Source organism: Trichosurus vulpecula, chromosome 1 (genome assembly GCF_011100635.1).
Source record: "Trichosurus vulpecula isolate mTriVul1 chromosome 1, mTriVul1.pri, whole genome shotgun sequence".
NCBI lineage: Eukaryota > Metazoa > Chordata > Mammalia > Diprotodontia > Phalangeridae > Trichosurus > Trichosurus vulpecula.
Genome location: NC_050573.1, coordinates 472436658 through 472448544, shown reverse-complemented (window position 1 = coordinate 472448544; position 11887 = coordinate 472436658). Strand labels below are relative to the sequence as shown.

Below are 11887 nucleotides of genomic sequence, written 5' to 3'. Positions count from 1 at the left end.
TATTTTTCCTAAAGCATAGGTCTGACCATGTTTGGTGTTATTCAGTTGTGTCCAAATCTTCAAGACCCAATTATAAGGTTTTCTTGGCAAAGGTACTGGAGAGGTTTGCCATTTCCTTCTATAGTGGATCAAGGCAAATAGAGGTTGTCATAACTAGTATCTGAAGTCAGATTCAAACTCAGGTTTACTTGACTCTACCAGTGTTCTATACATTGAGCCACCTGTCTCATCTGACCATGTTATACTCCCTAAAACACACACACGCACACACACACACACACACACACACACACACACACACACATCCACATGCACTCACACCCCTCCACACACACACTCAATAAACTCCCACGGCTCCCTCCTACAAGATCAAATATAATGTCCTCCCTTCCTGCTTTTCTAGTCTTCTTATACTTGGCCTCTTTACAGTGTTTACTCTACAATCCTGCCATCTAGACCCAGCTGTTCTGTCTTCCAGATGACACTCCATATCCCATTTCCTTGCCTTTTCACTGACCCTATACCTATACCTGGAATGCTCTCCCCACTGCAATTCCATCTCTTAGAGTCCTTCAAGATTCCTTCAATTCCTTCAAGATTCAAGTCTGTTGACCTCCTGCAAGCAACTTTTCTCAGTTCACCAAGCAGCTAGAGCCTTCTCCTTGAAGGTAACCTTTCAGCTATTCTTCTTAAAAAATAATATTCATTTTTTCCAACTGAATATAAAAAAGATTTTTAACATTTTTTTTTAATTTGAGTTCCAAATTCTCTCCCTGCCTCCCTGAGATGGTAAGCAATTTGATGTAGGCTATGCATATGCAATCATGCAAACCATACTTCTGTTTAAATAGTATTTTATTTTTCTAATTACATGCAAAGACAATTTTTAGCATTCATTTTTTAAAAATTTAAGTTCCAAATGTTTCTCCCTCCTTTCCCTCTCCCTAAAATGGTAAGTAATTTGATATAAGTTATATATGTGCAATCACATAAAACATATTTCCATGTTGGTCATGTTATGAAAGAAAACACAGACTGAAAAACATGAAAAAAGTAAAGTGGAAAACAGTATGCTTCAATCTGCATTCAGACTCCATCACTTCTTTCTCTGGAAGTGGACAACTTTTTTCATTATGAGTCCTTTGGAATTGTCTTGGGTCTTTGTATTGCTGAAAAAAGCTAAGTAAATTACATTTGATCATTGTACAATATTGCTGTTACTGCATGTGATGTTCCCTGGGTTCTGCTTATTTCACTTTAAATAGTTTTTTATGTACCTAATGATTTACATGACAACACCTCCATTAAAATTCAAGCTCTTTCCCCTTTCTGGCTCCTCTATTGCCATGGCGCCCGTGGAGAAATCTGTGATGAAGGGCGGCAAAAAAAAAGCAAGTCCTCAAATTTACCCTGGATTGTACCCATTCTGTGGAAGATGGGATTATGGATGCAGCTAATTTTGAGCAGTTCTTACAAGAACGAATCAAAGTTAATGGAAAAGCTGGCAACCTCGGGGGCGGAGTTGTGACCATTGAGAGAAGCAAGAGCAAGATCACCGTGACGTCAGAGGTGCCGTTTTCTAAAAGGTATTTGAAGTACCTGACAAAGAAATACTTAAAGAAGAACAGTCTTCGAGATTGGCTTCGGGTGGTGGCCAATAGCAAGGAGAGTTACGAATTACGGTACTTCCAGATCAACCAGGATGAAGAAGAGGAAGAGGAGGAGGATTAAACGCTCTTGGGTCTGGAAACTTTTTGTATATGATCTCGAATAAAACTTGAACCAAAAAAAAATTCAAGCTCTTTGAGGGCAAAGACTATTTTTTACCTTTCTTTGTATCTGCAACTTAGCACAGTGCCTGACAAAGGGATGAGGAACCTATGGCCTCGAGGCCATATATGGCCTTCCAGGTCCACGGGTGCAGCCCTTTGACTGAGACCAAGTTCACAGAACAAATCCTTTTATCAAGGGGATTTGTGCTTGTAGTTTGGATTCAGTAAAAGAGCTGCACCTGCAGACCTAGAGGGCATTGCAGCCACAGGTTCCTCACCCCTGCATATACTAAGTGCTTAATAAATGCTTGCTGATTAATTGTTTGCACTATATTTTAATCTGATAGTTTAGTAAACTTATCAGGAAAAAAGGAAGAAGAAAAAAAGAGTAGTTTGGAATAATGTATTATCTTTGATAATTCCACATTATGTAATTAAGCAATTACATCTATCAGTACTTTCAATACCTGGAGATAACATTAATTCGATTAATGATGAGGATGACAGTTATCTAGCACTTTTGATGTTCCAGGACCTATGCAATGCCCTTTATAATTATCTCATTAGATCCTCATAACAACCGTGGGATGCAGAGTGCTATTATTATCCCCATTTTAAAGATGAGAAAATTGAAGCAAACAAGTTAAGTGACTTGTTCAGGGTCCCAGTTCTTCCTGACTTCAGGCCAGACACTCTATCCACTGTGTCATTTGGATGTCTTTGATAGTAAGATCAGCTAAGTGCTCTCTTACAATATTCATATTTATTTTGGCTATCAGTTCCATACTAGCCACATTTATTCTTCCTTTCCTGTCTAGAAGCCATTGACAGAGAAAACAGAAGGAAAAAAATGGAGGTGGCGGGGTTGGACAGTTTAGTCTTTTTTCTTATGCCAGTTTCACCATCCCATCACATTTGATTCTTCCTTTCTCTCTAATTGAGAAAAAAGGGTGTTCTTATCTTTCCTTGCAAATGTAAGTCCATTACGACTTTAACTGGAAGGGAAAGGAAGAGAAGAAGAGGAGAGGAGAGAAGAGGGGAGGGGAGGGGAGGGAAGATTAGGGCTTTATATATAAATTTGGGAAAACTTTTCATAGAGATTATAGGTGAAACCATTGGAGCTAATTAGGTCATCAAGGAAGATAATATAAATGAAAAAGAAAAGAGGACCTAGCACAAAGCCACCCATGGTTCAGGGGAAAGTACAAACTATGACGTACCTAGCAAAGAATGCTGAGATTAGATATGTTGGATAAAATTAAGTGAAAATAAGGTAACAATAATCCCGAAAGAAGAGAGTACCAAGGCGGAGAATGTAAATAACAGTGGCTAATGTTGCAGAGGTCAAAAAAGATGAAAGTTAAGAAAAAACTAGTAGATTTTGCAATTAAGTTATCATTGATATGTTGGCTGAAAGTTTTGGTTGACTGAGGAAGTCTGAAACCAGATTACAAAGGCTTGAGCAGTGAGAGGACTGAAGGTAATGAAAGTCAATAACTTTTTATGTATAGCTTAACTAGATTTTACACAACCATGTTTTTCTTGTGGGGTACTGTATAGTGTCACAGAAGGCTGAGAAGTAGGGAGTTTCAAGAACGACCCAAGGTTCAATTGTTTCACATGCTAAAGAGAAGTCAAGGAAGTTGAGAAGTAATAAAAAGTCATTTTATTTAGTGATCAGAAGAACATTGGTGATCTTTTCTTTCAGTGGAATAGTAGGTACAGAAGTCTAGTTCATTAAAGAATATTAATAAGACTAAGGAGAGACAATGTGATGTAATAGACATCAGGCAAGGAAGTAAGTCCTGTATTTGAGTCCAACTCTAAGAAGCTCTGTCGTCATGGATATAGACAAGGCTCTTAACATCTCCATTATGGATGCGACTCACTAAGGCTATTAACTTCAGAGAAGGTGCTGATTTGCATGGGTAGAGGGAGTTTCCTTGCTTGAAATTCCGTTTGCCAATAAAATCAGAGAGCTAGTCTGTATCTTTGTAATAAGGCTCAAACCCAGTTTAGCCCTTTGCCCAAACCAATATTTTTCTGTGGCAACAAACTAAAGCTTGAAGTCCAGCCAATTGTTTTGTAACTATATAGCCTTAGTTATAAAGGAAGAAAATTACAACTCATTTATACAACTAGAAAATTCCTGTTTTCTTTTCTCAGCCTTTTTTACACTCAAGATGATTATTTCAACTTAGGTAAAAGAAAAATGAAGTTTTAATATTTATTAAATTAACTTACAAATTAAAAATTTGCCTCTGTATCATTATGTCTGTCTGTCTCTGTCTCTCTGTCTCTTTGTCTACATCTTTCTGTCTCCCTCTGTATCTTTCTCTCCCCTATTAAGGAGTTTTGTTAGTCGACAACTTTTTTTAGGTACCTATTATGTACAGATATTCTGCTGAGGCTTTGGAGATAAAAAGAAGGCTTCTTCTCCCTCCATCACACAAAAAAGTCATTTCTCTCAAGGAATTGATAGTCTATTGAGGGAGACAATATAAAAAAAAGCAATATACAAACAAGAAATATTCAAATAAATTGGGAGTCTTCTCAAAGGGAAGTCAGACTAGGAGGGAAAACCTCAATTATCTGGTGAATTTTATGAGCAATAAATAACCTCAACAAATAACAATAAATAACTTTGCCAAATAAAAAATTCTCTTCACCTGAATTATTGAGATAATTGAATTAACTCCCTGACTTCACTTTGCTTCAGCGCTGAATGCAATATTATCTTTACTTATGTGACTTGGAAGAACCAAGACAACTCTAAGTACATTTCCTACGGATGGAAAGACAGCAGAAGGATTTTCACTATTACAACTATCCATTGTTCTTTTGAGTTTAGATTATGAACTTCTGAAGGGCAGCTTCTATAACCATAAACTTCTATTTTTAAAAATAGTAATCAGTAGAATGTCACATGGAATTTGGCCTTTATTAAAATATGTCTTTGGGCACATATACATACATATACACATACACACACACACACACACACACATACATATATATATATGTATATATATACACACACACATATACATACATACACACATTTATATCTATACACATGCACACACACACACATATATATATATATATACACACACATACATACACACATGTGCACAAGAAAATTCTAGCATCGCTAAGTGGTGCTATGTGTTCATGCTCTTACCTTCTCCTTTAATCCTACCCCTAGATTGTAGGGAATATTGTTTGGAATTTTTTTTTGTATGCCCACTCTCTGCTTTTCACATAGCAGGCACATAATGAGTGTTTGTTATAAACTTCATTGAGTGCAAACTTTCTTCTTTTACAAAATGGAGAATGATTATATACTTATTTCTTAGCTTAGAAGCAGACAGACTAATGATTGTAAAAGCACTATATAAATGCTAAACAGCATGTAAATATATAATCAAGTGTATTTCCACATCCAGATGGTAGTTTGTTTTTATTTTGTTTTGTTTTCTAAAAGAGAAACTATTAAGACAGATAATGGCTGCATAATTTCCATTTGTTCTGCCACAGATGACATTATTCAAGAGGTAACAGGCAGATATCTTGCATCTTCAGTTGCCGCCCAAAAGAGGATATGGTCCTTAACTAATAGTGTTTCATCTTATTAGCAGAAGTTTACATCAAAAAGCAGTGTAGCTTTGTTGATAGAGTATTAGACTCAGAAACTGGAAGTTCTGAGTTCAAATCCTACTTTGAATAATTTACTAGCTACTTGACCCCAGCCAGTTCTGTTTCCTCATCTGTAAAATTGAGGGTTACAGTATTTGTAGTACCTTCTTTAAATGGTGGTTATGAGAATTAGAAGACATGATATACATCAAACACTTTGCAAACTTTGTTCACTTATTCATAATATATCGTGTTATTCCTCTAATATAGTAAAGCAATGAAACTGCTCCTTAATTCTTATCACTTGTAAAGTTGGTATTTTGTGGTTGGAAGGATTTCTGGAAAGGCCAACCACTCTTAACTCTGAGGATAGTGCTCTGTACATACCAAGCATTTAAAAAATGTTGATTTTAATTCCAGGGTTAACATTAAAACTAATACGCTATGTGAAAAATGAAATTAATGTCACTTATATTTACGTTATACCTGTACACATTTTCTTAAGAATAGATACCAAATTGCCACGGGGCTTCAGAACCAAAACAACCTTCACATACATTCCACAGCATGAAGCTGAAAAATGGTTCTTGAGGTATAATCCCAACCACATGTCCTCCATTTAGGATATAACCCTGTTTTTAGGCCATAATGGATTTGGCCTTCAGAGAAGTGAGAAACAGATATTGTTAAGGCATTTGCTCCATGGAAATAAAGTTGTTGTCGCTGTTTTATTGGTTTCTTTAAGCAAATCCTGCTTAAATAGTTCCAACAAAAGAGGATTCCTTATACTGGTGGTGATTGTTATTTTCTGCTTAAGGTATGAAGAGTGCTTTCTTATTTTGGAAATGGGGGAAGGAAATAGGAATCCTTAAAGGATGCAGTCTTAAAATTAAAGTAATGGAATGTAAATTACAGAATCACAGAATCTGAGTTGGAAAGAATTTCAGAAACTAAATCACATACCTTCTACAACATACACATGATCATTTAGCCTTTGCTAGAAGACTGTGAGCTTCCCTCTTAAGAAAATCCATTCCAAAGTTAGATAACTCTAACAGTTAGGAAGTTTTACCAAACCTAATTTTGTCTCCTCTCAAGTATCACACTTTTCTCCTACTTCTGCTTTATGGGGTCAAATTCAACAATTCAAATCATCATTGCATCTCTTAAAATATCTGAAGATAGCTGTCTCATTCTTCTCAAGACTAAATAATAATATTAATTTTCTATATTTTATATCACCTTCATTTCCATGTTTATGTATAACTTTTTCAATGCCCTCAAACACTGATCACTGGGAAATCCCTCTAGGAAACTCTTCCTTTGACATAGACCATCCCTGAATCTAAGTGTACTAACCTACATCTTTCCACAAAGATAAAATCAGGCTTTGTTCAAATGCTTCACTAAAAATCTATGTGAAATGGAACAAGTTGGCTAAATAAGAGGTCACTGCTAAGCTCAGTCCTTCATCATCACATTAAAACAGCAAGACATATGTGAAATAGAGTAAAAGACATAAAAGGGGGATAGAAAATTTTTTAAAAAAGAAAAACTTCATGAGGTAAAAAGCCCATAGTCTCAAAATCAAGAATGGATTGCCAGACAAGGGCTCTAATAAAATGAACAAATGCTATAATGTAGAAGAAAGCATCAAATTTGAAAATCTTAGAAGAAAAGAGCCACAAACACAGCAGTAAAGGTGCCGAAAATAATAAAATCACTGTCTGATCTGCCAGAATATTTCAAATGATAAAAGAATAAAAAAAGACATAAGGCTAAACAATAATTTGCAAAGAAGAATTAAACAAAGATAAGAGAGTAAATATCAAAGCAAATGATAGATTATCTCTCTCTAGAACAACAAATTATCTAAAAAGGGAATTCATATGTTTGGGATGAAAAATTCTGAAATAGAAGAATATCATAAAAATCTAGCAGTAGAGGATTAAAGAATTTCTCAGATATCTTCAAATCAAATCTATTCTTCTTGAAGACAGGCGATCTTTGATTTATTGCCCTTTTAGGGGAAGAAGACACAATAAAATAAAGTAAAATAAATTTAAAAACATACTTTAGAAAATCACACAAGAAAATTGTTACATAATTGAAACAAAAGGCACAGTAAAAGGTAAATTAAATTCATGTCACTAACACAAAAAAGTTGTCATCAATGTCCAGAGCTTTGGACTTAAAGAATCTTGGAAATAGCTGGGAGAAGACCTTTTATATATCAAGGGGAAAATGTTTAAATTACGTAAGACTATTTTGCCTCCATGAGATATTAAAACAAAAATTTTGTCTGCAGGTTTTTATTATCTCAAATTATTTGCTATGAATATTTTGTGCATATGCATCTTTTAATTCTTCAGTAAACTGAAATATAATCCAAGAACCTTGGATCAAAGAACATAAATGGTTTAGTATCTTTTCTTTCATAATTCAAGACTGTTTTGTAGTAGAGTTGAACCAATACATAATTCTTCCAGTGGTAAATTAGCATGCTTGTCTTGCCCCACAACTCCCATCTTTTTCCATTTTGATAGTTTGCTGTATGTAAAGTGATGCTTCAGGCTAATTTTAATGTGCTTCAGTGTGTTTTGGTGATTATGAATATTTTTTCAGATGATTAATGATGATTTTTCATTCGTTTTTGATTATCTATCAATTGGGGAGATACTCTTGATAACTGAATCAATTAATTACATATTTTGAGTGTCAAATTTTTATCAGAGATAATTAATGCAAATATTGTTCCTAATCTATGTTTCTTCTGATTTTCAATGAATTGATTCCATTATACAATAACATTTCTTTTAATTTTGTAGAATCGAGATTGAGTAGTGGGAGATATTGCCAGTGTTACCACAAGACTCTAGGTCTTTGAAGTTCTCGCATGTCCCTGTAGCAAAGGGAATAAGATGGAAAAGGGTACTGACCTCACTATAGACCCCAGCTTGCCTAGGCAAGATATTTTGTTCATGGATTATGGTTGCATAGAGATAAGGATCAACTTACACACATGCAAACACATGTACACATACAGAAACACACACACACACACTCTGCCTTATAGGCAGATTAGAGAATCATTCTTACTCTTCAAAGTCAAGAAAGAGAGCAAGCAAAGAGTACATCACCTATTTAGTATATCTGTGGAATGCTGGCTCAGCAACAATCATGCAGACTCAACCCAGCAATAAATCATATGTGACCAGAAGATGCTCTCCTTCATACCCTAAACTTCCATGTTGCTATGAGGAATGGAGACCAAGCTTGCTCAAAAATTGGATTTAGGGAGAAGGTGCCTACTACATACCTCTCTTCTGATAATTTGTGCAAACAAGTCGCTTTTGTTTGTGTCCATTCTGCTTTCCTTAACAAGGAAGGAGAGATGATCATCTTTCAATAGACCTAGGGGATCATACAATTTCCACTTAGAGGCTGAATATGGAGTTAATATAAGCTCATGCAACTTGGGCTTGGGGTGGGGGTTTGTAATGGCATGCAAAATTGGACTTTTCAATTTTTTTTTCTTTTGGAGTGTTTCTTAGCACTAAGGCAACCAAATGCCTTTGATTGAGCCTTGCCTTTGTTTGTAGGAAGGCCTACACCCTTTTGCTAATTGGGTCACTAGAGGTGTGAAGCCTTGGAGAGATGTGAAGCCCTGGAGGGGTGAAGCTCTTGGGCCCTGAAAAAGGGTACATATACTCTGAGGTTAGTATTTTGCTTGGGGCTCATTCACTGGAAGAGTGTCTTGTGATTTGACCAGATGAGATTCTAGGTAGCCATTGGAGCCCCCCAGCTTTGAAAAACCCAGATGTTGGTGCTTCTCTGTCTGGTACCTATTTATAGATAGCTTTGATCAGGCAGCTAGAACCCTGTCTGTTGATTTGTGTTCTTTGCTCTGTTTATATTTTCTCTGTTTGTAATTTCTGTTTGTATTTGCTCTGAAGTTCAGGATACTGACTTTTCCCTCTGAACTAAGTGAATGATATATCTATGTTTAATTAAAGTGAGATAGTAAACCCCTTAAAGTTGCTTTCCTTAGAAAAGCAGATCAAAGAACCTGTGCTAGCAGCCCTCCTGTACGCTGGTGTTATTGGTCTTAAACAGCCACAGTAGCGGCAAGTAGCATTGTTGTTACAGGGGTCCTCTTGGAGGTAGAGTGGTGTAATAGAAATAGATGCTCAACTTTCCCTTTAAACTAAAAAGTTATGAGACTTGAATTTGAGTCCTTGCTTTTCCATTTATTACCTGTGTGATGGGACCTTAGGGAAGTCACTTAACCTTTGAGTATCAGATGGCTTATATGTAAAATAATTGGGTTGGATTAGATAACTTGTAATACCACTTTCAGCTCTAGATTTATGATCCTATGAGATCAATTAGTCACTGCTACAACAAATGATGATACTTTCATGGGCACCTTTTCCTTTAGGTTTCCCTATATGAGGTTAAGTGACAAAGACCATATGTTCATTTTCAATCTTGATTGTTTGTTTAAAAATATCCTAGATTTCTTAGCTTATTGGAGAAACCCAAGATCAAATACCCTGTAGTATATGGATCAATTTAATTTTGGTTTGCAGTTTGAATATATGTGTAGCTTTTAATATTTGATATTATTAAAGAACCTAACTTGTTTGGGGAATTGTCAAGTGACAAATGTGACTATTCCATGCACTGGGAAAAAAAAACAACTTTACTACCTACCAAATTATTCACAACAATACTATTTGTACTAGCAAAAAGCTGAAAGGGTTCAAGATAGAAAAAAAAGTAACTGCATCTGGTCAAAACCATAGCTCATGTGCCATTGTGTATGCTTTTTTACTTTCTTTTGGCCATTAGAGATGTTAGTTTAAAATGAAAGATATTTTGTGAAGTGAAGTTCAGCATCTCTAAAATATACAGGGAACTGATTCAAATTTATAAGAATACAAGTCATTCCCCAGTTGATAAATGGTCAAAGGATAAGAACAGGCAGTTTTCAGAGGAAGAAATTAAAGATATCTACAGTCATATGAAAAAATGCTCTAAGTCATTATTGATTAGAGAAATGCAAATCAAAGCAACTCTCAGGTACCACATCTCTCTTGTCAGATTGGCTAACGTCAAACCAGAAAATGATAAATGCTGGAGAAGATGTGGGAAAATTGGAACAATATTGCATTGTTGGTGGAGTTGTGAACTGATCCAACAATTCTGGGGAGCAATTTGGAACTATGCTTAAAGGGCAATAAAAATATGCACACCCTTTGACCCAGCAATACCATTTCTAGGTCTGTATGCCAAAGAGATCATACAAGGGAGAAAAGGACCCCGTAGGCACAAAAATATTTATGGCAGCTCTTTTTGTGGTAGCAAAGAATTGGAAAGCAAGGGGATTCCCAATAATTGGGGAATGGCTAAACAAATCATATGAATGTATTGGAATACTATTGTGCTATAAGAAATGAGGAGCAGATGGACTTCATAAGAACCTGGAGAGTCTTATATGATCTGATGGTGAGTGAAAGGACAGAACCAGGAGAACATTATACACAATAGACACATTGCTTTTGTGTTGACTAACTTTAATAGACTGGGCTCTTCTCAACAATGCAAAATTCTGAGACAGCTCCAAAAGACTCATGATGGAAAAGGCTATCCACATTCAGAGAAAGAATTATGGAATCTGAATGGAGATTGAAGCAAATTATTTGCTCTCTCTTTTTTATTCCTTTTTTCATTTCTTTTATTTTTGGTTTTGTTACATCTTTCTTATGGTTCATTTCATTGGTTATAATTCTTCTTTACAACTTGATTATGGGAAAATTAGTTTAATGTGAAGGTATAAATAGAACATATATCAGATTACATGCCATCTTGGGAGTAGTGGGGAGTAGAGGAAAGGGGAGAAAATTTGGAACTCAAAAACTTGTGGAACTGAGTGTTGTAAACTAAAAAAAAAATTAATTTAAAAAACTATTTGGAACTGTAAACACACACACACACACACACACACACACACACACACCACTAGTCTTTGTATGTGATTTGACCCAGATATACCACTGCTAGGCCTATACCCAAAATAGATGAAGGAACAAAGAAATATTAAAATATTGATGTTATCTTTTTGTGGTCACAAAAGAAACCTGGAATCTAAAGAAAATAACTAAACAAATTGTGACATCTTAATTTAATAGAATACTATTGTTTCATAAGAAATGAGGAAAGAGTTTCAAAATGACCTGATATAGAGTAAATTGCAGAACCAGAAGACAAAAATTGTATTTTAACACCAATATTATAAAAGTGAACTATTTCACATAGGCACTTAAATAAACTGATGAAGAATGAAATAAGAAGAATTAGGAGAACAATTCTTACAACAGTGACACTATTATTCAGTCAGTCAACAGTCATTTTGTCAAATGCAATCTTAAAATTGGGAATGTAAATATAGTCCCTGCCCTCTAGGAACTTAC

The 11887-nt window shown here is 35.3% G+C and overlaps 1 pseudogene; it reads left to right on the top strand.

Moving 5' to 3' along the window:
- Positions 1-1346: 1346 nt before the first annotated feature.
- Positions 1347-1763, top strand: LOC118834452 (annotated as a pseudogene).
- Positions 1764-11887: the final 10124 nt, after the last annotated feature.